The sequence below is a fragment of the Sminthopsis crassicaudata genome, chromosome 2 (assembly GCF_048593235.1).
Source record: "Sminthopsis crassicaudata isolate SCR6 chromosome 2, ASM4859323v1, whole genome shotgun sequence".
NCBI classification, from domain to species: Eukaryota; Metazoa; Chordata; class Mammalia; order Dasyuromorphia; family Dasyuridae; genus Sminthopsis; species Sminthopsis crassicaudata.
In genome coordinates this window covers 466,031,078-466,056,237 of record NC_133618.1, presented here as the reverse complement: position 1 = coordinate 466,056,237, position 25,160 = coordinate 466,031,078, and the positions used below count along the sequence as shown (strand labels likewise).

General features: G+C 35.0%; 1 protein-coding gene and 1 non-coding gene across 6 annotated transcripts in view; one reads left to right on the top strand and one right to left on the bottom strand.

Annotated features, from left to right (window-relative positions):
• DENND1A (DENN domain containing 1A) overlaps positions 1-25,160 on the top strand; it is a 701,497-nt gene that overhangs the window by 82,377 nt on the left and 593,960 nt on the right. The window lies entirely within an intron of this gene.
• Positions 11,426-11,527, bottom strand: LOC141559219 (U6 spliceosomal RNA). Its single transcript, XR_012487288.1, has one exon. It is a non-coding gene; the product is annotated as a U6 spliceosomal RNA (small nuclear RNA).

The window sequence follows — 25,160 nt, the reverse complement described above, 5'->3', positions numbered from 1 at the left end:
AATTAAAAAAACAATCTTATTTTTTCTTTTAGAAGATACCTTAGACACAAGGATATTTATTAAATCTAAGGTGGAAAATCTCTTTAGCGGGTTCTTGCTGATTCAAAGGCCTTCAAATTAATCCTGGAAATTGTCCCCATATTGTAATTGGTATAACGGGCATGACTTTGAACCTTTCCTCCTTCCCCCCTACTCTCATTAGGCTAGTTCTCTTCCTATATTGAAGCAGACTCAGCTCCCTCAGTCTGCACCCTTACTTGTTGAAGTAGTTCCTCAGAGAGATGTCTGCAACTCAGTTTTCCAAATCTCAGTAATGTTGGTGTGGGGAAAATACTCATTTACCCTCTCAACTGTTGCTGCTGTTCTCCTACTAAAGTGCTTCTTTCTCATTTATATAAATCAGTTATCACAATACCATTAACACTTTAATAAGAGATTTCCCATTCCTTTCCAGAGAAATATTTTAGATAACAGATTTTTTTTCAAAAAGAAGAAAAAAGAGTAAAACAATCAGTAAAAACTAATCAACACATTGAAAAAAATGTGACATCATATGCAATATTTTATAGCCATAGACCCTGACATTTGCAAAGGAGAAGGTCTAGGTGTCTATTTACATGTGTTCTTTGGGTTCAAGATTGCCATTTACAATTTTCTCAATATTCAGCTTTGATTTTTTTAAAATAGTTTTTTCTGTTTATAGTGTAGTTATTGTGTTTATTGTTTTTCTGTGTCTTCAGTAGTTCCAGTAGGTCTTCCCATAGTTCACCTTATTATTATAATTTCTTTTTTGGTGAGCTAATTGGGGTGAAGTGACTTTTCCAGGGTCACACTGCCAGAAAATGTTAAGTATCTGAGGTTGGATTTGAGTTCAGGTCCTTCTGACTCTAGGGCTGGTGCTCTATTCCGTGTTATCTAGCTGTCTTCAGTCCACCATATTCTTAATGCTTATCATTTCTTACAACACAATAATATTCCATTACATTCATGTACCAAAATTTGTTTAGCTATTCTCCAGTTGATGAGTATCTCCTTTATTTCCATTTTAACACCATTAGCCATATATGAATCATTTGCTAATTAGAAAACAAAAGAAGTAATCTAACCATAATAGTCTACACATAAATATGGCCCACAAATATGGGCCATCTTCTCCCACCAAGACACACAGTTTCCATGGAATAGAGAGTGGACACAAATTTACAGAAACCTAAAGGTGAAGTAGATGGGTGCTTCAGGCAACTCAAATCTCTGAATTGCTCTGGTGGATGTTGGTTGACTTTTTAGGGAGTAGATTATACTTCTTATCACTTGTTTTTCTTCTAAGCCTTTTCAGTTTTCCTGCTTTATGAAAATTACTACCCTGCTATTCGTGGGCTGCTGAAGCAATATCTAACTCTTAGACAATGGCAGCTATAAGCCCAGGAGTCTGCAGAACTTCCCAGAACTGATCTTTTGATTAGGCATGGGAAGTATGACACTTTCTGTAAAAAATAGTCCTATTTAATACTGGGATCTACAAAGCATTTAATACTGGGTTCTACAGAGTGATCCAGGTCTTTGCCTTCTGTAGGCTTCCCTGCCAGGGTTTCCCTCTTAAGTCACAGAATTCATTACTTGTCTAGCACCACAGACAACAAAGTGGCATTTCTTTATTCAGTTTTTCACACAGTAGAGGATGCTGACTTCTCCAATTAACGTCACATCAAAAATTTCCTCCAATTCAGATCAACTCTTAGCATCCTATGGACCTTATCTCTTCATTCATCTGATATTTGTTCTGATAGGCTCATTGTAGCTCTGTGGCTGCTGAGTCCTGTGTTCTTTGTTCTGGTGGCTCTTATATGCTGCTTTTCCTGTCGTTTTCTTGGATCTTTTTCCTAAACTTGGCTTCTTGGGTTGTCAACTCTTCTGATTTACAGTTCTGGGTGACTCAAGTTAGGGCTTCCTCATAAGTAATAACACATTTCTAACCTGGGTTGATAAACTCTGACACATTTAATTATTATAAAATAGACCTATGGTCCCCAAACAGTCTTGATTTAGAGTCAAGGACCAACTAGGTGTAAGGCACTGTGTTAAACATTGGTGATATAAAGACAACCCCCCCACCCCTTCCCCCCCACCCCCCACCAAAAAAAAAAAAAAAAAAAAAAGCAGCTCTTGCTTTCAAGAAGCTCAGTGTCTAATAGACTCCAAAGTTATTAAAACAGTTATATTCAAATTAGCTGCTGGGAATGATGCCCTTTAACCTCCTCTAACTTCAGATGGTATTTTTGCCTCTGAATTATTATTCTCTCTCATGTCCTTTAAGAACTAGTATCTGAAGGCAACTAGGTGGCTCAGTAGATAGTGTACCCGCCCTGAAGTTCAAGACCTAAGTTCAAATGTGGCCTCAGACACTTAACACTTCCTAGCTGTGTGATCCTGGGCAAGTCACTTAACCCCAATTGCCTTAACAACAACAACAAAAACCCTAAACAAACAAACACCCCCCCCCCCCCCCCAGTATCTGAGGTACTGATTTTTAGCTTTAGGTTGATGGATCTTGTTCAGTTCTTCCTAACCCAATTTGGGGTTTTCTTGGCAAAGATACAGAAATGATAGGCCATTTCTTTCTGTAGCTAACTTTATAGCTATGGAACTGAGGCAAACAAGGTTAAGTGACTTGCTCAGAGTCTCACAGCTAATAAGTGTCTATGGCTAAATTTGAATTCAAGTCCTCCTGACTTGAGGCCTACCACTCTATTCACTGCACCACCTAAATGGGGAATTCACTAGCATATAGTTTGACAATATGGCACATACTTGTTCTGTGTTTAATTTCTTCCTCTAGGTCTCTGTGTTTGAACTTTTCATTTTATATAGTTCGGAGATCAGGACTATTTGGTATGAAAACATCTATTCAAAATGCTGGTCTTAAATTTTTATAGATCAATGTTATAAACATTTAAGACTAACGTTTCTCCCCCTCGCAATGACAGAGTTTTATTTGGGTGATTGTTGTTTTCTGTAATGATGCCATGGTTCCAGTACAGTTTCCATTGTTTCTCAAAGATCTTTGGGTTGTTTGTCTCTGAAATATGGAGATTTATCAAATGTTTGTTTATATAGAATAGTGAATGTTTGCTGTATATTTCTGACCGACTAATCAAGCCTTTCTAGATGTTAGTAAACATTGAATTGTTGCAACCTGCATGCTATACAATACCACCACTTCATTGCATAATCTACACTGATTAATCTTTCCAAGTTTTATTTCCATCAGCAAAAGCTGGATCTGAATTGATATTATAAACCCCCTTTGTTTCTATAAAGAAATCTTCATGACAGCCATTTGTTTCATACTTCTTTGTTCTTATTGATTGATGTGATGGTTATGACCCACTTAGTCTTAGCTGTTTCACAGTCTCTCTCTGGAGCTAAACCACTTTTGGTTATCTCCAACAAATACAATGGCATATTCTTGTGGTCAGCTTTTACTATTGTTTTGTGAATAGAAGTCTGTTTATTCTAAAACTATCCCTCTAAATTTTAATCTGTTTAATGACTTTCCTAATCATTTTTAAAATTTCGTTTTTGCATTCTCCTTAGCTTTATTGCACTTCAGAGATGTGTGTGTGTTGTTTTTTTTTTTTTTTTAAACAAATTAAAAGGCTTTTTTTTGGTAAATAATATTTAATTTTTTCCAATTATATGTAAAGCAAAAAAACAAAAGAAGTGAAAATAGTATGTTTTGATCTACATTCAGACTCCATGGTTCTTTCTCTGGATGTGGTCAGATTTTTCATCATGGTCTTATGGGATTGTCTTGGATCATTGTATTGCCAAAAAGAGTTAAGTCAATCATAACTGATCATCATGCAATGTTATTTTTACTGTGTAAAATGTTCTGGTTCTGCTCACTTTATTCAGTATAAGTTCATGTAAATCTTTCCAGATTTTTCTGAAGTCATCTTGCTGATCATTTCTTACAGAACAATGCTATTCCATTACGTTCATATACCACAGCTTATTTAGTCATTACACAATATTTTTGTACATATGAGTCCTATTCTCTTCTTTATGATCTCTTATGGGATACAGACTTAGTAGTGGTATTGTGGGATCAAAGAGTATACACAGTTTTATAATTCTTTGGGCACAATGCCAAATTGCTTTCCAGATTAGTTGGACTAGTTTACAACTCTACCAACAATGCATTAGTGTTTCAATTTTCCCACATGTTCTTCAACATTTATCATTTTCCTTTTCTGGCATATTATCCAATCTGGTAAGTGTGAAATAGTACCTCAGAGTTGTTTTAGTTTTCATTTCTCTAATCAAAAGTTAGAGTACTTCTTAATATGTTTCTAGATAACTAATTTCTTCATCTGAAAACTACCTGTTCATATCTTTTGGACCATTCATCATTTGGAGATTGACTTGTATTCTGCTAAATTTGACTCCATTCTCTCTATATTTGAAAAATGAGACCTTTTTCAGAAATACTGACTGTAAAAATTGTTTCCCAGATTTTCTTCTCTTGATTGCATTGACTTTGTACAAAACCTTTAAAATTTAATGTATTCAAAATTATCAATTTTGCATTTTATAATGTTCTCTATTTTTTGTTTTGTCATAATTTCTTCTCCATAGATCTGAGAGAAAATATTGCTTGCTCTCCTAATTTGTTTCTGGTATCACCTTTTTTGTCTAAATCATGTGCTTATTTTAATTTGTACCTGGTTTCAGTCATACTGTTTTCCAGTTTTTCCAGCAGTCTTTGTCCCAGTTTTTATCCCAGAAGCAGGAATCTTTGGCTTTATAACACTGTAGAGTACCATAGTCAATTACTCCTGTGTTTTGTATAACTAACCTTTTCTACTGGTTCATTATTCTTTCTTAGTACCAAATAGTTTTAATAATTTGCTTTATAATATAGTTTTAGATCTGGTACAACTAGTCCATCTTTGCTTTTATATTTATTTACTTTTAATGAATAGCCTTGCTATTCTTGACCTTTTTATACTTCCAAATGATTTTTGTCATTATTTTTTCTGGCTTTGCAAAATAAATTTTTGTTTGATTGTTTGGCACTGAAGAAGTAATTAATTTAGAAAAAAAAAAACTGTCGTTTTTATTATATTAGCATAGCTTACCCATGAGCAATTGATATTTTTCCAGTTGTTTAGATCTGACTTTATTTGTGTGATAAGTGTTTTGTAATTGTATCCTTATAGTTCCTGGGTTTGTCTTGGCAAGTAGACTCCCAAATATTTTATATTATTAAGTTATTTCTTTTTTAAAAAATAAAATTTAATGATAGCCTAGCCTTCCCTTTCCCTTCCCTTTCCCTTCCCTTTCCCTTCCCTTCCCCTTCCCCTTCCCTTTTCCCCTTCCCTTTCCCTTCCCTTCCCCTTCCCCTTCCCCTTCCCTTCCCCTTCCCCTTCCCCTTCCCTTCCCCTTCCCCTTCCCTTCCCTTCCCCTTTCCCTTCCCTTCCCCTTCCCCTTCCCCTTCCCTTCTCCTTCCCCTTCCCCTTCCCTTCTCCTTCCCCTTCCCTTCCCCTTCCCTTCCCCTTCCCCTTTCCCTTCCCCTTCCCCTTTCCCTTCCCTTCTCCTTCCCCTTCCCTTCCCCTTCCCTTCCCCTTCCCTTCCCCTTCCCCTTTCCCTTCCCTTCTCCTTCCCCTTCCCTTCCCCTTCCCTTCCCCTTTCCTTCCCCTTCCCCTTCCCTTCCCTTCCCCTTCCCCTTCCCTTCTCCTTCCCCTTCCCTTCCCCTTCCCTTCCCCTTCCCCTTTCCCTTCCCCTTCCCCTTTCCCTTCCCTTCTCCTTCCCCTTCCCTTCCCCTTCCCTTCCCCTTCCCCTTTCCCTTCCCTTCTCCTTCCCCTTCCCTTCCCCTTCCCTTCCCCTTTCCTTCCCCTTCCCCTTCCCTTCCCTTCCCCTTCCCCTTCCCTTCTCCTTCCCCTTCCCTTCCCCTTCCCTTCCCCTTTCCTTCCCCTTCCCCTTCCCTTCCCTTCCCCTTCCCCTTCCCTTCTCCTTCCCCTTCCCTTCCCCTTCCTTTCCCCTTTCCTTCCCCTTCCCTTCCCCTTCCCTTCCCCTTTCCCTTCCCTTCCCCTTCCTTTCCCCTTTCCTTCCCCTTCCCTTCCCCTTCCCTTCCCCTTTCCTTCCCCTTCCCCTTCCCTTCCCTTCCCCTTCCCCTTCCCTTCCCTTCCCCTTCCCCTTCCCTTCCTCTTTCCTTCCCCTTCCCCTTCCCTTCCCTTCCCCTTCCCTTCCCTTCCCCTTCCCCTTCCCTTCCTCTTTCCTTCCCCTTCCCCTTCCCTTCCCTTCCCCTTCCCTTCCCTTCCCTTTCCCTTCCCTTCCCCTTCCCCTTCCCTTCCCCTTCCCCTTCCCCTTCCCCCTTCCCTTCCCCTTTCCCTTCCCTTCCCCTTCCCCTTCCCTTTCCCTTCCCTTCCCCTTTCCCTTCCCTTTCCCTTCCCTTTCCTTCCCTTCCCCTTCCCTTCCTCTTTCCCTTTCCCTTCCCTTTCCCTTCCCTTTCCTTCCCTTCCCCTTCCCTTCCTCTTTCCCTTCCCTTCCCCTTTCCCTTCCCTTTCCCTTCTCCTTCCCCTTCCCTTCCCCTTCCCTTCCCCTTTCCTTCCCCTTCCCCTTCCCTTCCCTTCCCCTTCCCCTTCCCTTCTCCTTCCCCTTCCCTTCCCCTTCCTTTCCCCTTTCCTTCCCCTTCCCTTCCCCTTCCCTTCCCCTTTCCCTTCCCTTCCCCTTCCTTTCCCCTTTCCTTCCCCTTCCCTTCCCCTTCCCTTCCCCTTTCCTTCCCCTTTCCTTCCCCTTCCCTTCCCCTTCCCTTCCCCTTTCCTTCCCCTTCCCCTTCCCTTCCCTTCCCCTTCCCCTTCCCTTCCCTTCCCCTTCCCCTTCCCTTCCTCTTTCCTTCCCCTTCCCCTTCCCTTCCCTTCCCCTTTCCCTTCCCTTCCCCTTCCCCTTCCCTTTCCCTTCCCTTCCCCTTTCCCTTCCCTTTCCCTTCCCTTTCCTTCCCTTCCCCTTCCCTTCCTCTTTCCCTTTCCCTTCCCTTTCCCTTCCCTTTCCTTCCCTTCCCCTTCCCTTCCTCTTTCCCTTCCCTTCCCCTTTCCCTTCCCTTTCCCTTCCCTTTCCCTTCCCCTTCCCCTTCCCCTTCCCTTCCCCTTCCCCTTCCCCTTCCCCTTCCCTTCCCTTTCCCTTCCCCTTCCCCTTCCCTTTCCCTTCCCCTTCCCTTTCCCTTCCTTTTCCCTTCCCCTTCCCTTCCCCTTCCCTTTCTCTTCCCCTTCTCTTCCCCTTCCTTTCCCCCTTCCTTTTCCCCTTCCCTTTTCCCTTCTCTTCTCCTTCCCTTCTCCTTTCCTTCCCTTTCCTTTTTTGCTGAGGCAATTGGGGTTATGTGATTTGCCCAGGGTCACACACTTAGGAAGTGCTAAGTGTCTGAGACCAAATTTGAACTTGTGTCCTCCTGACTTCAAGGCTGGTGCTTTATCCATTGTACAACTAGCTGCCCCTAGCTTTTTGTTTTCAAAATACATGCAAAGATAGTTTTCAACATTGACCTTTACAAAACCTTGTGCTTCAAATTTTTACCTCTCCTCCCCACTCTCCCAGACAGCAAGCAATTCAGTGTAGGTTAAACATGGGTGATTCTTCTAAACATATCTACACTTCTATCATGCTGCACAAGAAAAATCTAAAGGGAAAAATGAGAAAAAAAAAAAAACAAGAACAAAAAGGTGAAAATACTATGTTGTGATTTGCATTTAGTCTTCATTGTCTTTCCTTTGGATGCAGATCACTCTCTCTATCACAAGCACATGTAGGTCCTTTCCCTTTTCTTATGATCTCTTTGGGATGTAGGCCCAGTAGAGACACTGCTGGATCAAAGGGTATGCAAAGTTTGATAGCCCTTTGGACATAGTTCCATATTGCTCTCCACAATGGTAGAGTTCACAACTCTACCAGCAATGTATTAATGTCTCGGTTTTCCCACATCCCTTCCAACATTTATCATTATCTTTTCCTGTCATCTTAGCCAATCTGAGAGGTTTATAGTGGTACCTAAGGGCTGTGTTAATATGCATTTCTCTGATAAATAGTGATTTAGAGCATTTTTTTATGTGACTAGAAAATAATTATGTGACTGAAAATTATCTGTTCATATCCTTTGACCATTTATCAATTGGAGAATAGCTTGCATTCTTATAAATTTAAGTCACTTCTCAATATATTTTAGAAATGAGTCCTTTATCAGAATACTTGGATGTAAATTTTTTTCCCCAGCTTACTGCTTCCCTTCTAATCTTGTCTGCATTGTTTTGTTTGTACAAAAAGTTTTTTTTATATGAATTTTTTTTATTTAGAATTTTTTTTCACAGTATATATGCATGAGTAATTTTTAAAAAATAATATTATCCCTTGTATTCATTTTTCCAAATTATCCCCCCCCTCTTCATTCCCTCCCCCTGATGACAGGCAATCCCGTACATTTTACATGTGTTACAATAAAACTTAGATACAATATATGTGTTGTACAAAAAGTTTTTAACTTAATATAATTGAAATTAACCATTTTGTATTCCATAATGTACTCTGTTTCTTTGGCCACACATTCCTTCCTTCTCCACAGATCTGAGAGGTAGATTATCCTTTGTTCTTGTAATTTGCTTATAGTATCATTTTGTCTAAATCTGTGTTAATATTTCTACAACTGATTTAAGATATTTTATATTTGTGCTTTTATATTATGGATTTTTAATATGATTTAGTTTACAATTTCAAAATTATACATTGAGACTTACATTTCATAGGTTTTAATTACTTTGAATTCTTCCTATTCAGCTTTGATAGAAAATCTCTTAATATTATTTAACAATGGTATTCATCTTGATCTCTTTATACTTGATGTGTCTTAACTAGAACAGAACAAGATATTTAAACATAGTACCTTCACCCATGACCTCTAATTTTTAGTTTGAAGCCTTTAATTACTGTCTTTTTTTGGTATACTTTCAGAATTCTACATTTGTGTTCAAATGACATTTTTATATCAGTATAAGCTGAAATATCGTTTAATGTATTTTTGGATGAAACTGATGTTCTAATCTGATGTTTTCCAGGTTTGATTCTTTCATTAATTTGGAAGTCATTTTTGGCTCTATTTAGAAGAGATAATATATGTATTTAAGGCCAGGAAAAACCGTAATGGAATAATGATGGTTATTATTATTAGATTAGTTCCATGGTAGATAATATTTTTGTAAGTTTTTTTTTTAAAGCATTGTCATCATTACAACTCTTTGAGATAGTATGAGTTTAAATAATCTTATTTTAAGAATGAAGAAGCTGACATTTAGGGGAAATGACTTTCTGTGAATGATATGAGTAAAAATTGTAGTTGTAACCTAAAAAACCAGATCTTTTGATTCTTGAGTCCTTATTCTACCTGCTAAATTATGTTGCCTTTCTTAGTACAGATTAGTTTTCTTTCCTGTGATTTAAAAAGAAATAGTCAATTGAAGAGAGAATTATTCTGCTTATAGGTATGAAAGTGAGCTCAGTACATTCCCCTCATATTCCCTCTTTTTCACAAAATAAGTAGAAAGTATTAAAACAAATCACACTATTTGGATAATGATAGAACTGAGGGCCACCTGCCATGTTCACAGTATGTTCCTTCTCTGTGAATAAAAATTATTCCTTTATAATATTATTATTATAATAAAAATCATTATTTACTCTTACCCTTATGAAGTTATGATTGATCAGAGTTTTGGTGTTTTACAGTGTAATTTTTTTGGGGGGTATTGTTTGTTTTGCATTGTTGTGAGATTGTGACAGTTATTTGCCTAGTTCTGTTTATTTTACTTTCCATCAGTTTGTTTCCTAATTTCTCTCATTGAAATGACACTTTTTAAAAGATAGTTTCCCTCATTTTTGAACTGAATCCAGTTTACAGCTTCAGAAGTAATTCATAAGATATAAAAGCTTATGGAAAAAATGAAGAGTTTTTTCTAGCTCCTCAAAAAGTAAGGTGATTGAAAAGCTAATATGTTGATTGACAGATTGTATTTGCATAACAATGACTGCCCAAGATGTAAAGTAGTACTCTTCACACAATTTCATGTTATTCAATTTGGAACAACACCATTATCTGTAGCATTATGCGGGCAATGTAAGCCTTGAAAGCTTTATTAGAAGATGATAAATTAGTGTGTCATGTTATGTGTCATAGTATTTTTATTTTTTCTGTTACATTTTTTCTAAGTGGATTAACAGGACTGTTACCATTGTCATAATAAATGTGGGGAATCTCATGAAACCAGGTAGTTATAGGAAGTATTAGAATCTTATTCTTCAATTCAGCAAATGTTCATTAAGTATTTACTATATAGAAGGTACTGGGCATACAAAGATGAAAAAAATGGTATCGTTCTTGCCCTGAAGGACTATAGGGAGTATTAGGGTATAACACATAGAAAACACTTTATTGCTATCTGTTTCAAACCATATTGCCTCCACTTCTGCCATCACTTCCACTTCCTCCAAACCTGAAACTTGGACTCTGCCAGGGAATCACCCTAGGTTTTGAGTTTTTTGATTTAATCTTCTTTGTCACATTAGGGCCTGCAACTTATTTTCCCCTCTCCTCCTCACCCCATAAATTTTCTTCTTTCATTTGAATATAAATTTCTTGGGGCAGAAACTCTATTTTCTTGCACATGTATCCTCATTGCTTAGCAGAGTGCCTGGCACATAGCAATTGCTTAATGAATGATGTCTTATTATCTGTGTATGTGGTATCTATGTATCTAATGGAGCCGAAAGGACAGATCTTAAAAGAGTCCTCTAGGAAATTTTGGGAAGAGCGACAACACTCTGAATTAGGGGTTCAAAGAAAGCTTTTTAAAGATGGCAAAAAAAGTAGTCTCAAATAAAGTGAAATGGAGATGAGGACAGACTATAACTCAGTAAATGGAGATAAGAGCATATGGCACAGAGAAGAGATAAAAAGTGGATTTGGTCTGGGTAGAAAGTAATAATATAAAACAATTGGAAAGGGAGGGTAGTATCATATTATTGAGACCCTTAAATGCCAGGTATAGGAGTTTGTTTTATTCAGCAGACCTGTTTAAGCTGGTGAAGATAATAGGTAGGCAACTAGAAAGTGTAGTAGTAGATGGAATGCTGGACCTGGAATTAGGAAGGTATTGTACCAATACAACTTCAGATACATACTATGTGTGTGTGACCCTGTGCAAGTACTTATTCTCTGTATGCTTCAGTTTCCTCATCTATAAAATGGTTATAATAGTAGAACCTACTCTCTTAAGGTTCTTGTGAAGATCAAATGAGATAATAATTGTAAAATGCTTAGCATAGTACCTGGCACATAGAAAGTGCTATAGAAATGTTAGCTGTTTATTATCATCATCATTATTATGTGAAAATGGAGCACTTCACAATTTTGCATGTCATCATTGTGTAAGGGATCATAGAATTTCTCTCTATTGTTCCAATTTTAGCATATGTACTGCTGAAGCAAATAGCTAATGTTAGCTATTATTATGGTTACAAGAGTAATATGATCAGAACTTGTGATATGGGAGCCATTTGCCAGTGGCTGCTGGAGACATAACTCAGACCTGTAGAATGGATCTCTTGTTGTGAGAGGTGGATGATGATGCTACAAGGAGACTGAGAGGCAATTGCTGTTCTCTGCCCTCTCTCACTGAAAGGGCATTGCATTCTGACCTCTCTTCTCTTCCCTTTTGCCTCCAATTTATTTCATTCTCAATCCAAAAGAAACACCTGTGTCAGCAAGGACTACTTTGGGACTCCTTCAGATGTTATGATTTGCAGCTGTGGAGGCTCTAGGAGAATTGACCTGTCCCTTCACTTAGGCATGGTCCTTAACAAGAACTATTTGTATAAATGATTTCTTTGAATGTGATATGAACGACAGAGGCAAAAAAATCATTTGATATGAAGTTACATAGTTACTCATACAATCTTATGTGCTGAAAGGGATATTAGTTGTCATCTAATTAAATTTGTCTCTTATTATTGGATTATGGGAAGATAGATGCCCTAAGATGAGCTGCATGATTTTAAAATTGCCCTTTGGGTTCCTTGAGTAGTTTAGTGTACCATAATCTAAATTTGCATGGTTCATTTTGTAGATTAGATGATATTCTAGTTCTGTTTGGTATTCATAAATACATTGATATAAGAGTAATCATATCTGAGCAGATAAAAAGATAACAGTTGATTGGGGAAAAAAGGGCTGCCCTGTGAAGTGGTGCCTGTCATGTCAGTGGACATGACTTCTTGTCTAAGATATCATAAAGGAGTTTCATGTTTCAGGTATTTGATGAACTAGATAATCTCTGAGGGTCCTTTCTAAGAGTTTCAATTTCAGTATTCTGTATTTCAAGTTTTCTTCCAACTGTAACATTTTCTGGTGGATTCTGCATGTACCTCTCCAGTTCCAGATAATTGTATCAACTCTAAACAATATTGAAATAATATTGTGGTTCATCAGAGGTTACAGTGTACTGCTGAAATTGACTTACAATCAGCCCATTCCACTCTGAATGTACATAGAATTTAGGATATGACGGCTGTTTAATTTTCAGTTGTTTATACCAAATCTCAAAATTAATTAATTTTGTGGTTTCTCGGTACTTTTGACTAAAAATGCATTTATGTTTTATATGTATTTTTTGCTTCCCCTTCCATGCAAAAAAAAATTAATTCCCCCCAAAAAACTTACTATTATAATTAGTAAAATTTATTCAAGTGAATATTGTCTTCTCCATTCCCTCAGAAAGCCCTCCAATAAAAAACATCTGCAAGATATTGTCTTAAATGCTTTAAAAAGTGACTGAGACAATGACAGGTGAATTCCATCCAGATCAAGTGACAAAACATGGCCAAGGTTGAATTGCCTATGTCTTTCTTCAGTTTAACTTAACAAAACAGATCTCAGGGCCACCTGTTGGGGACACATCCTATGATTCCTCTGAATTTGATAACAAATATCTCACTAAGTTATTTAGTTTATTGGTAGTTTCCTTTTGTCACTGGACAGGTGGTTCATCTTACCTTAATTATATTTCTTTTATTATCCCTCTTGGTAGAAAAACCTAGAATCACAAAGGATGAATTTGATCTTTTTCTTTAAAAATTTTTTTTTTCTTATATTAATGTATTTCTTTATTCCCCTCCTCCCCCCACTGAGCTGTACTTCATAACAAAGAAAAACAAGCAAAAGTGTGTTATTTTGCTTTGCATTAGTTCATACAAATCTTCTGATGTTTCATTGAATTCCTCATACTCATTTCTCACTGTATAGTAATATTCCATTACATTAATATACTATCTACCCAATTAATGAGTTCCTTTTCTGTGTCCAGGTTTTTTTGTTACTATGACTTATATGCCAAAGAGAAAGAAAGAGAAAAAGGATCTGACCATGAAAATACTTGTAGGAGCTCTTTTTTAGTTTTAAAGAAGTGAAAACTAATGACGTGCCTATTAATTGGGAAATGGCTGAAGAAATTATGATATCTGAATGCATTGGGATATTATTTTGCCATAAGAGTGCTAAAAGGGATAGATTAAGAAAAACTTGGGAAATATATATATATATATAAGCTGATGTAGAGGGAAGTGAGCAGAAGCAGGAGAACAGTTTAAATTATAACAGCATTATAAAGTCAATCAATTTTGAAAGATTTAGGAACACTGAAGGATGCAATGGCTACCACAATTTTAGATGATGAAAAAATGCTGTCCTCACCTGACAAAAAGTTAACGAACTCAACATACAGAATAAGATAATACATTTTTTTTTTTTGGAAATGGCCAACTTGGAATTTGTTTTGTTTGATTATAAATGTTTGTTTTAAGGTTTTGCTTTTCTTTTGGGGATGGAAGAGAGAGGGTGGGTGCTTGTTAATAGAAAAATATGATTAAAAATGCCAAAAGACAGGAGCAGTTTAGTCTAATTCTTGGGTAATTTAAAATCAAAATCCAGAATGATTTCACCATTATATCAACAGGGTATTACCGAACCTTTCTCTCCTTAGCTTTTGTAACATCAACTATTTGTACTTTTTGGTCATAAACAATTTTCAGAGTTTGACAAAAACTCCGAGTTATTTTATTTGTTATGTCTGTTATTTATTTGGAGATTTCTTTCAAATATGTATAAAATCTATTAATATCTAGATGTTGATAGTTTGCAATTTTTCTTTTGAAAACTTTAGATTCTTTGACTAGTTATCCACTGGGGAATGGCCTTATGATTTTATATGTTTGTCTCTCTTTTTTTTTTTTTTTTTACATTGTAGATATTAGACTTTTTTTTAAAAAATATTTTAATAGTTTTTATTTACCAGATTTATGCATGGGTAATTTTACAACATTGACAATTGCCAAACCTTTTATTCTAATTTTTCCCCTCCTTCCCCCTCATTAGACTTTTATTGATGAATTTTCTTTTGCAGTTTCCTCCCTGTCAATGGTTTCTTTTGTTTTTATTGTGTGTACGAAATCATTTTAATTTTATGTAATCTAAATTATTTTTCTTATATTTTATGATTCATTCCCTGTTTTGTTAATAATTATCCCTCTTCCCTATGAAAGTCCTATTGCCACTCTTTTCTACTATTTGTATGATGTCATCTTTTTGTATTCTGTTCATGTATGCATTTTGAGTTTATTGTGGTATATGGTGTAATATATTTGTCTAACATAATTCTTTCCAAATTGCTTTCCAATTTTCTTAGCAATTCTTGTCGAGTTGAGAGTTCTTTCTCTAGTAATTCATGTCCTTGAGTTTAAAACACAGTAAACTATTGTTTTCCATTGCTTCTATTTTTTGCTTATCCATCTGCTTTCCTGATTTGCTTTACTGTTTGTTAACCTGTGCCAAATAATTTTATAATTATTGCTTTATGATGTAGTTAACAATCTAGTAATGTGTATTTGATTTTGTTCTTACTTATCTTTATGTGGCTACTGTAAGTTTACCAATATCTATTCCCTTCCAATCCCCAGATTTTCTCATGATTATATTTACATTGTCTTAACTGTTCTAGAGGGACCTAGAATATATAGCAGAATATCAGTGCTATATGAGACATTAGAGTATAGATTGTTAGAACAAAAAGTTTTGAATAATAGCACTATTGGAAAACAAGAATTTTGTTTTATGTCCTTGGAAATAGTTCCTGAATATCTTCTAGTATAATGAAAAAAAGCACTTTTTCATAAATTACTGTTTCTGCTTTTGTGAATTTTGTAGTCTAAAAGGGGGATCTGATTATAAATAAATTATTGTAATGTTGAGTTAGGAAGACTTCAGTTTGAGGCCTTCCTCTGTCACATAACAGAAATATAACTTCTTTATGACCCATGCAGCTTTCAAAAGTGCTTACTGGTTGCTGTGTACTGGGATATAGATAGGCATGGAAAGGATTTAAGAAGAATGATGTGATCAGATATATGAATAAGGAAAATGTGTAGGGTCATTGCAGTGAGGGATAGAAATGAACAAAAGTATTTGTAAGGAGGCCATGGTAATATTGGATGGTAATGAGAGGAAGGATTGGATTTGAGAGCTGTTGCAGAATTGGATTTTGACATTTGCAACCAGTATGATCAGGAACAAATTACTTCTTCTATTTCCTCTTCTCTAAAATGAGGATAGGAGTTCTCATACAAACTACCTCTTAGAGTTGTTGGGAAAGAAGTATTTTGTGAGTTGTAAAGTGTGAGTAATTTTGGGATTAATATTATGCGAATCATTGCCTATTTCTTCAGACTCTCCATAACTATTCCCAGAGAGACTGTCTAGTAACATGCAGCATGTACATAACATATTTCTAACAGTATAGCAGGATGTGGGATTATTTTTAATTACTCTCTCTCTCTCTCTTTTTTTAATTAGTTGGGTCTAATTTGTTGAAAGACATTTCTATGTTGCTTTTTTTTTTCTTTTTTTCTTTTTTTTTTTTTTTTTTGGAAAATAAGTAAGGTCCTAATTGTTATCTGCTTAGTATGGTCTTAAGGGAGTGTTGCTAGACCTATTCATTATGAGAATGACATGTAATAGTTTGTTTTCCAGATTATTGGAATTTTAGGATATCTGTGAAATTATATCCAAGAAAGAAATGAAGTTGTGGGAAAGGACTTTTTTATTTGTATTGGCAAACCTATTTTCTAGTTTTAGCTTTGCATATGGACTATGGCCTTGCATAAATAACTTTCTGATCTTTAGCTTTTTCTTCTATAAAAAGCTCCTATATTTAAAGTCAGATGAGCTAAGTTCAAATTTTGTCTCTGACATTTATTAGCTATGGTCTTCTCTGACCTATTAGACCACTCCTTCATTTCCTTATGCCATTATCTTCCTAGTCAGACTATCAAATAAAGTGTCATTAATCAACTCCTTGATCTCCAAACCACCTATTTCTAATTAGTGGTCTTGATAATTTTATTTTACAACATCTCTTGTATGGGCTTCCTATTCTCCTTTGATACTGCTAGTACCCTGGTGAAGGCACTTATTACCTCATGTGAAATATTGCAATAGTCTATTGGTTAGTTTCTCTGCCTGGTTCATCATTTACTCAATAGTCAAACTGCGTTCAGATCTCATTATGTTACAATCTCTCCTTCCTTTTAAATAAACTCTAATAGCTTTCTGTTCCCTCTAGGATTAAATATAAAACTCTTTAAAGCCTTTATAACCTCACCCCTTCTAAGCTTTTCAGTCTACTTTTACTCCTTACTCTTCCCATATACTCTCCTGTCCCTTCACTGGCCTTTTTGTTCCTCATTGCACAAGATACTTCCCATCCATAACTGTGCAATTTCATTGGCTATGATTATTATCTATATTTCATATTCTGTCCTCATTTCTGTCTTCTCACTTCTCAACTAAAATACTACCTTCTTTAAGAAACTTTTTCCAGTCCTATTTTAATGAGATTTTCTATAATTTATCTTATATTTATCTTGTTTGAACATAGTTGTTTTCATAGTTTCAGTGCTCAGCACTGAACAAACTGTCCAAAACACAGTTGGTGCTTATGCAATGCTGAATGGTTAACTGTGGCCAAGGCGAAGTCATTTCTCTAAATCTCAGTTTCTTCATCTCTGGAATGGGAATGCAAATATCTGTAGCATCTACTTCACAGGGTTGTTGTGAGGTTTTAAATATGTTAATGTATATAAAATATTTGCAAACTTTAAAGCACTATATAAATGTCAATTTTAAAAGCATTTATGCTAATAATGATAATAATTATAATATTCTGTTTCAGTTTTATATTCTAAATTTTTAAGTGCAGAAGAGAGATGTTAATAAAATATTATGTGAAATCTTTGGAAGGAAAAATAATTTCTTCCTTGGAGGTTAAAAGAAAAACTTTTGGAAGAAATAGCTTTTGAGTCAAGCCTTGAAATATGGGAATATTTTAATTAGTAAATGAATTAGGACCTACCATGTGCCAAATATTGGGGGCACAAAGTCAAAAACCAAATAGATCTTGTCTTCAAGGATCTTATATTCTACTAGAACAGAATTCTTAACCAATTTTTTGTGTCATAGACTTTGATAGAATCTGGTAGAACTTGTGAATACCTTTTCAGAATAATGTTTTTAAACACATATAATAACACCTATAAGATTACCAAGTAAATAAAATATTTTGAACTATATTTATCAAAATATTTTAAAAAACCAAATTTGTGATATTGTAATACATATGCTTCATTATCAGTGCATCAAATACCAAGAAGATAATTTAAAATAAGGCAACTTAAAGCCAAATTTTATTTTTTGAATAAGAACATCAGACTATGGAGTAGTCTTTGAGAACATTTATATCATGTTAGACATCTTATTGATGTTGATTTTTGTTTCATTTTGATTATTACAGGATCCACAAAAATATTTTGTTGCAATTTGGTCCTATAACCAGAGTTCATCTTGACTGGGTTAGTTTTTTTTTTTTTTTTAATACAGTTTATTATATCAGAAAGAAAAGGATTGTACTGCCATCCAGATAAAAATAACTTTTGCAAGAGTTCCAAAGTGTTTCCAGATATTCTCAGATTTCTCTTTTCAAAGAAATTGACAGAGTTTTGTATCTCCATTCCATCCTGGTAAAGCATTTCTTTAACATCTGAAAGTTTGCAAGTATTTTGGCCATGCTGTCTTCTTCCATATGATAGTTTAGCCAAGAAAGCTTTTAATTTTTTAGTAGTATCAATAATGATAATTTTGAGATTTTGAATTAAGAGATTTACCTCATTCATTCATGTGGTTAAAATATTTGCTAGGTAAACCAACTGATGGATAAAATCCTTTCTTTTAAAGTGTTTCAAGAGTGGTTTTTCTTCTTTCAAAAAAGGTCAAGCTTTTGCCCTTAATTCAAACCAGAGCTTTAGGATGTGACCACTTGAAAGTTCACTGGGCACTTCATAAAAATTTTAAAAATACGATGATTTATAGATTTGTTTTTGATAAATTTGATGACTTTTGTGATTGTTGACAAAACTTCTTTCAGGATAGTTGGAAGTGCCTTTTCTGTCACTATATATTTGTATAAAAAGCAATGTGAGTGACATTGATGTGAAGAACTTCCTTTTTCTCTTAAGTAACAAAATTGAATATATTATCAAATATTTCAGGAGTTCTATTTGTTCAAAGACTAGGGAACTTTTTTCCAAGTAAGTTTTGTTTGCCCCCCCCCCTCCAAATTTTTTTTCTTAACTTTTAATTTTTTAAAAAACCGTCAAATTGTTGATGGCTTTTGTACTTTCCAAACAGGACATAAAAAATAAGAATACTTTGGTGGTGTTATAGTATACAACAAAAATAAGCATACATTGAGATATATGTGAATGTAATTTCATTTAATTGTATACTGAAGGATAATGGAAAACTGCCAATTCCTTGATGACCTTCACAATATTAAAAGAAATATCAACTGTTCCAGAATGTATTATATTAACAATGGTATTATTTCTAGTTTTACCCTATTTTACAGTCCACAAGTTAGCTCAATTATTTCCAGTACATATGATTTTACTAAAGTCTCTCCAAATAATATGGGACTTCTTTTGTTGGGCAGTCCCATAAACAACTTTATAGAAGAGATTTATTTTATATATATATATATATATGTACATATATATGTATGTATGTATATAATGACAAACCCAAGTTTTAGAAGTGTCCCAATTTTGTTGAATGGACTTTCTTTGCAAGAAAAAAAAAATCTTCATCTTTAGATTTTTTTCCCTCCCTGAGGCAATTGGGGTTAAGTGACTTGCCCAGGGTCACACAGCTAGGAAGTATTAAGTGTCTGAGGTCAAATTTGAATTCAGGTCCTCCTGATTTCAGGGCTGGTGCTCTATACATTGCTCCACCTAGCTGCCCCCTTTAGATATATTTTTAGCATGTACATTTGTGAGGTGATCTTTGGATTTCGGTGGTTTCATACTTTGGTTTGTAAGAATTTTTCCACACAAAAACACACTGGTTTTTGTGCCCTGTCATGATCATTTATGTAAGAGAAACCTTATCATATATAGTCATCATCATACTTCCTTTTCTCAAAGTATTAAATAAAGCTAAAATAAAGTATTTGATTCAATAGATATTTTTGAAACAATTTAGTATGGTTTTAGAGTGATTTGTTTGATAAATCTGCATAGAAGTAGGGCATATCTTTGTTAAAGTATAAGATAAGCCAGAAATTTTTATGGTGTGTAAATAAAAATAAGGAAGGTTTTGCATTTTCTTCAAAGTGTTAACACTTTTCCTGGCTTTTAAACTTTTCTGTAGTCACAATTTACACTGATAGACCAGGAGTTTAGGTCCTTTCAGCAATTTGCTTTTTTTGTGGTATATTCAGTCATGTAGCCACATGAGTCTTCCTAGAATTGATGGTCCTCATTTATGTTGTCATTCACAGTGTCCATATGAAGTTATTTTTAAAACTTGTGATATTTTCTTGGAATATTAATATATGAGTACTGCATGAAAATCAGACTATGTACATGTGTTTGCTTCAGAACAAGAGAAGTATGAAGAGAAAAACAAAAGAAAAAAACTTTTATACTCAACAGAACTAACTTAGCTGTGTGTGACCTATATCATTCCTCAAGTTGTTAGCAGTAGTATTAAATTACTTCATACAGGGCTTCTTAAACTTTTCTCATTTGCAAACCCTTTTTGTCTGAGAAGTTTTTATGTGGTCTGGGCATAACTGTATAGAAAATAGGCATGGAAATAAAATATTTACTGATAATAAATCATAATTTTGCAACCTCCAGATTCAGTTATAAGATCCCATAAAGATTGTGAACCATAGTTTAGGAAGCTGGGCTTTAAACTACACATTTTAACAGTTATCTCAGTCATTTAACATATTTGAACTTGCATGATCTATACTCATTGCCAGACCTGGGACTATTACAACAAAAGTTAAGAATTCTCATTTGAACTGCTTAGTTTTACAGAACTTTGACAAACAATGACATTGAACCCCTGCTTTCCATATATTAATAAATAGACAATTTTAGGTATGTGAAATTGAAAATAAATAGCTATTTGGATCACCAATTTGAGAATTTTTAGTGGCTAAATGACAGCTTAGGTGCAGAGTTGCCTCTTGTGTAGGAGTATCTGTAAATGGGAAGCTTATGATCATTTATGATCTAGAGATGGGTCTTATAATTTTAGTAGTTTTAAGTAGTGATGGATGTGAGGCATCTACAGCAATAGTAACATGATATGAAAATATTCGTGATTTCTTACCTAAGTTCACAATAGAAGGAAATGATAAATTTAATTAAAGGTTATTGAATATAAAATTGTAGTTTTTTCCCCATCCAAATTGATTTGCCCCCTATCCACAGATCCTATTTAAAAATCCCTATTTTAGAGGAAATAATGTCTACATATAAGGGGTAGAGATAGGAACTGGACCTGTTATTTCATTGTTGTAGACAACTCCTGGATAAGCAAAATCCCTTGACTAATGCAATTCTGTACTTTTTTCATTGTAGTCTTAGACAATTACATAGAGCATTGAGAAATTTGTAGCCTGAAACTCTGCTGAAAATGTTGTCTCGATTAATAACTTCGATAATTACCTCATTTTTAAAGTAAATCATCATTATTTCATCAGTACATTAGGATAGTTTTATTTCCTCTTTGCCTATTTGTATACCTTTAATTTTTTTTCCCTCTTGTTTTATTGCCAGCATTTCTAGAGCTATATTAAATGATAAAGTAGGGATTAGGCATCTGTTTTACTCTTGAATTTGTTGGGAAAGCTTCTAGGCACATCTTCATTGCATTATGTCTGCCTTTGGTTTTACATAGATAATTTTTATGATATAAAAAAGATCTATCTGTGCCTGTACTTTGTAGAGTTTTTAGCATAAATGAGTGGTGTACTTTGCCAAAGATCTTTTTGATACCTACTGAGATAATTGTGAAATGTTTTGTTTTTTAATGTGCTTGATTATGTTGATTGTTTTCCTAATGTTGAATCATCTTTGCATCTTTAATATAAATAAATCCATCTTGATTATAATGAATGATTTCTTGGATGAAGCACTACATTTTGACAAGATTTTATTTAAAAGTATTGAATTAATTTTCATGAATGATATTGGTCTTTAATTCTTTTGGAATACTGAATTTTTAAGTAACTTGCCCAGAATCTCACAGCCAGTTTGTGAGGCTTGTGAGAAGAGGAATATGAATGCAGGTCTTCCTGGCTCCATACCCTGTCCACCACACCATGCTGCCTCACTCTTTTGACCACACATATAAGCAAATACTCAGTGTATAAAAAATCAATGCCAGTTAATTTTCAGAATAGGACTGGGAAGGAGATGAAATAAGGATTTCCAGAAGGTGAACTTTAAAGGAAGCTAAGGATTCTAAAAGGAAATAAGGAGGAAGTACATTAATTAAAACAAACAGCTTGTGCAAAGGCATGGAGATAGAAGGTGGAAGAAAGGTTGTGTGTAAGGAATAGCAAGTAAGTAGACTTATTTCATTGGCTGAATTGAAAGGCAAGATGTAAAGGCAGTAAATTCAGGCAGTGTTTTCATATGGCAAGTAATAGATATCTACAGTGGGTAAAGAAGACTCAAAAATAGAAGCCAAAGTTCACAAATCAAATAGAACTTTTGAGGGTCTTTTTCTTTAAATTATTTGTCAGATTTAATGATTTTGGATCTGGCATGAAGAGACTTGTAGTCCTTTCTCTTCCCCTTTCTATCTGTAACTCTGGGCAGGTTTCCTAACATCTCTTGCTTGGTGTTCTCATCTGTAAAGAAAAATAAAAGAAAACCGTATTATTTATATTAGCTCTCTCACAAAGATTGTTGTGAGAAAAGCTCCTGAACTATGAGCTGCTATTATTGTTATTTTATCACTTTAATGCTGGGTTTGTGAAAAGCAATTTAATTGTCTAAATTTGACTTCCTGGAAACCTATTCAGCAAGTGTCCCTTTTCCTGGACTTTTCCACACAGTTATTTCTTAATGACAGGAGATGGTGCCACATTCCAAGCATGCATTTATCCTTTCTTTCTTCATTATTTTCTTCATTATTCCTTTCTCCCATTTTTGCTTTTGTCCATTTCATCTCTTCCTTATTTTTCTCCTTTGTACCGATTGGCTCATCTTATAAATTGACAAGACATGGGCTTTGTTGTTTTTCTATAAACCCAGTTATTTTAGAGAGATAGTTTACCCGAGATAAGAGCTATTTATGTCATAAGCTATTGATTTTTAATTAATGTTGCCTAGGCTCTCACATGTTGGCAGAATTGGTAACAGCTTGTGGCATTTTTTAATTCCTTTTTTCTTTTTGGTATTTTGACAATGTCATTCATATCTCATGGAAAAAGTACCTCTGTCAGGTTAAATGTGTTAAAACACTGAGCAGAGAAGGAGAGAGGAAACCCTATGCTGCCTGGAAACCTTGATCTGTTGCCAAAGTATTTAAACAATGTCATGTTTTGGTTTTCTAGTTCCAAGCTGCTTCTCAAATCCCTTGCTAATTAATCCAGTTAATTCTTTGTAGACTCACTGTATGCTGGTGCTGCTATCATTGAGAGCCTTGTTTTGTTTCTGAACCAAACCTAAGCCCTGTTAGCTTGTAGTACTAAAGTGAGTGCTCACAGATGTGAATGCAGTGTTTGGGATCTTTAAAAAACGAGTGTGTGCAGAGAGGCCTCACGTGCTTGTGTTCTACTTGAGAGAGCTTCTTAGGTGAACATTTCTACCTGAAAATAGAGAGGAGAAACTAGAATGTACCATTTTCTGGTCAAATGCTGCTTGCCTGCTTGGCTACCAAAATATGAAATGCAAAAATCTTTCAGCATTTCATAGAAACATGGAACAGAATTTTAAAGCTAAAGGAATCTCAGAATAAAAAGCATTAGTGCTGAAAAGAAAGCTAGAGGTAACTTTGTTCACCTCCTTCCCTTTACATGTGACCTAGATTGGAAAAGTGATTTGTCCAAGGTCATACAACTTGGCAAAGTCAGAGTTAGCACTGGAAAGTAGGCATTTGAAATGGGGTCAGTCTGGAGCTTTTACTTACTAGATCATATACCAAGTGTGTGTTTTGTCTTTATTAGATTTTTATGATGATAAAGACAAAAAAGCTAGTTTTATTTTCATTCATTCTGTTTTGTGGCACAGTGCTAAAAAGTAGATATTAATGACTTTTTCCCCCCATGACTCAAAAAAAGTTCTTGTTTTGTTTTGGAAGAATCAAAACTAAAATACAGAAAAGTTGACATTTGTTTATTTTCCCCTTGAACCATCCAGTAGTAAAACATCTTTCATTTTGAGAAATGAAGTTATGGTTATGCAGAAAAAAGAGCTGGATTTGAGTCTGGATTGGAGCTATGTGATAGTACCTCTTCCTAGAAGTTAGGGTAACAGATTTGTACTGCTTGAATCATAAAATTCTAAAGCAAGCATATTTGTGAACCTTAAAAATGACTTGTTCCTTAATATTACAATAATGGAAAATGATAACGTAAATGTAAGTTGTTATTATTGTAACTTTTTGTTCGGTAATTTCTTTTTGATTAGATAGATCTGGTCTAAGATCTAAGAAAACTTAGAATATCTTTTCAACTGATAGTATATATGTTGGACTTGAGTTGTAAACTACTATAATCAAGAAAAGATTTTCTTTAATTTTAAAATTTGACTGATTACCTTTGACAGTATAAAAATATCCAGTTTTATTATTTACTTAGATCCCTCTTTTCTTGATCTAGTTTGCTTCTGGTTTGGGTACTCAAGAAAGTCACAATATCTTATATAGAGTGTGAAGGAATCCAGTCTAATGGTTTTCATTCATTTTTTCTAATGGCACAGCCTACTTTGCCATGTGCTTTGGGAAATCCCAAAACTATAACTGAGGGTTTTCTCAAGTCCAAATTTTCTTTCAACAATTTCTATCCATTATTCTTAGTTCTTCTGTGTTCAAGAAAAAACAAATCTGCTCCCTCTTCCAGCCTGACAGGATGGTCTAGAATACTGATCTCAAAGTCAAAAATCTGGGTTCAGAAAGTTTTGACTGATAGTGACTATTTTGTGACCCTGGACCACTCATTTATCCTAAATAACTATGTAAGCTTTTAAGTTGAAGAGAATTTACTGATCTATCTTGGTAGAGAAAGCTTCTTAAGGTACTCATTGCACTCATGAAATCACAGGTTTGGGTTAAGAAACTCAACATAACACCCACATTTTCAATGCCTATTTAGTAGAAACTCCTGCCATATTACTGTGCGATATCTTTTGAGAATCTAGTCCTATCCATACTCTGAAAAGAATCCCTAGTATAATATGCTGAACAAATGATCAGTATTTTCTTGAATACCTCTGATGAGGAAAAATCTGCTGGTTTGCCCAGGCAGTCTCTCCTTATGGATAGACTTAATTGTCATGAAATTTTTCCTGACATCAAGCCTAAGCCTTCCTCTTTGCTACTTCAACACATTACCATAGATACATGCATGGGTAATTTTTCCAACATTGACCCCTGTTAGGTTCTTACTAAGTGCTAATGAGATAATGAGATATTAGGTTCTTACTAAGTGCTAAGT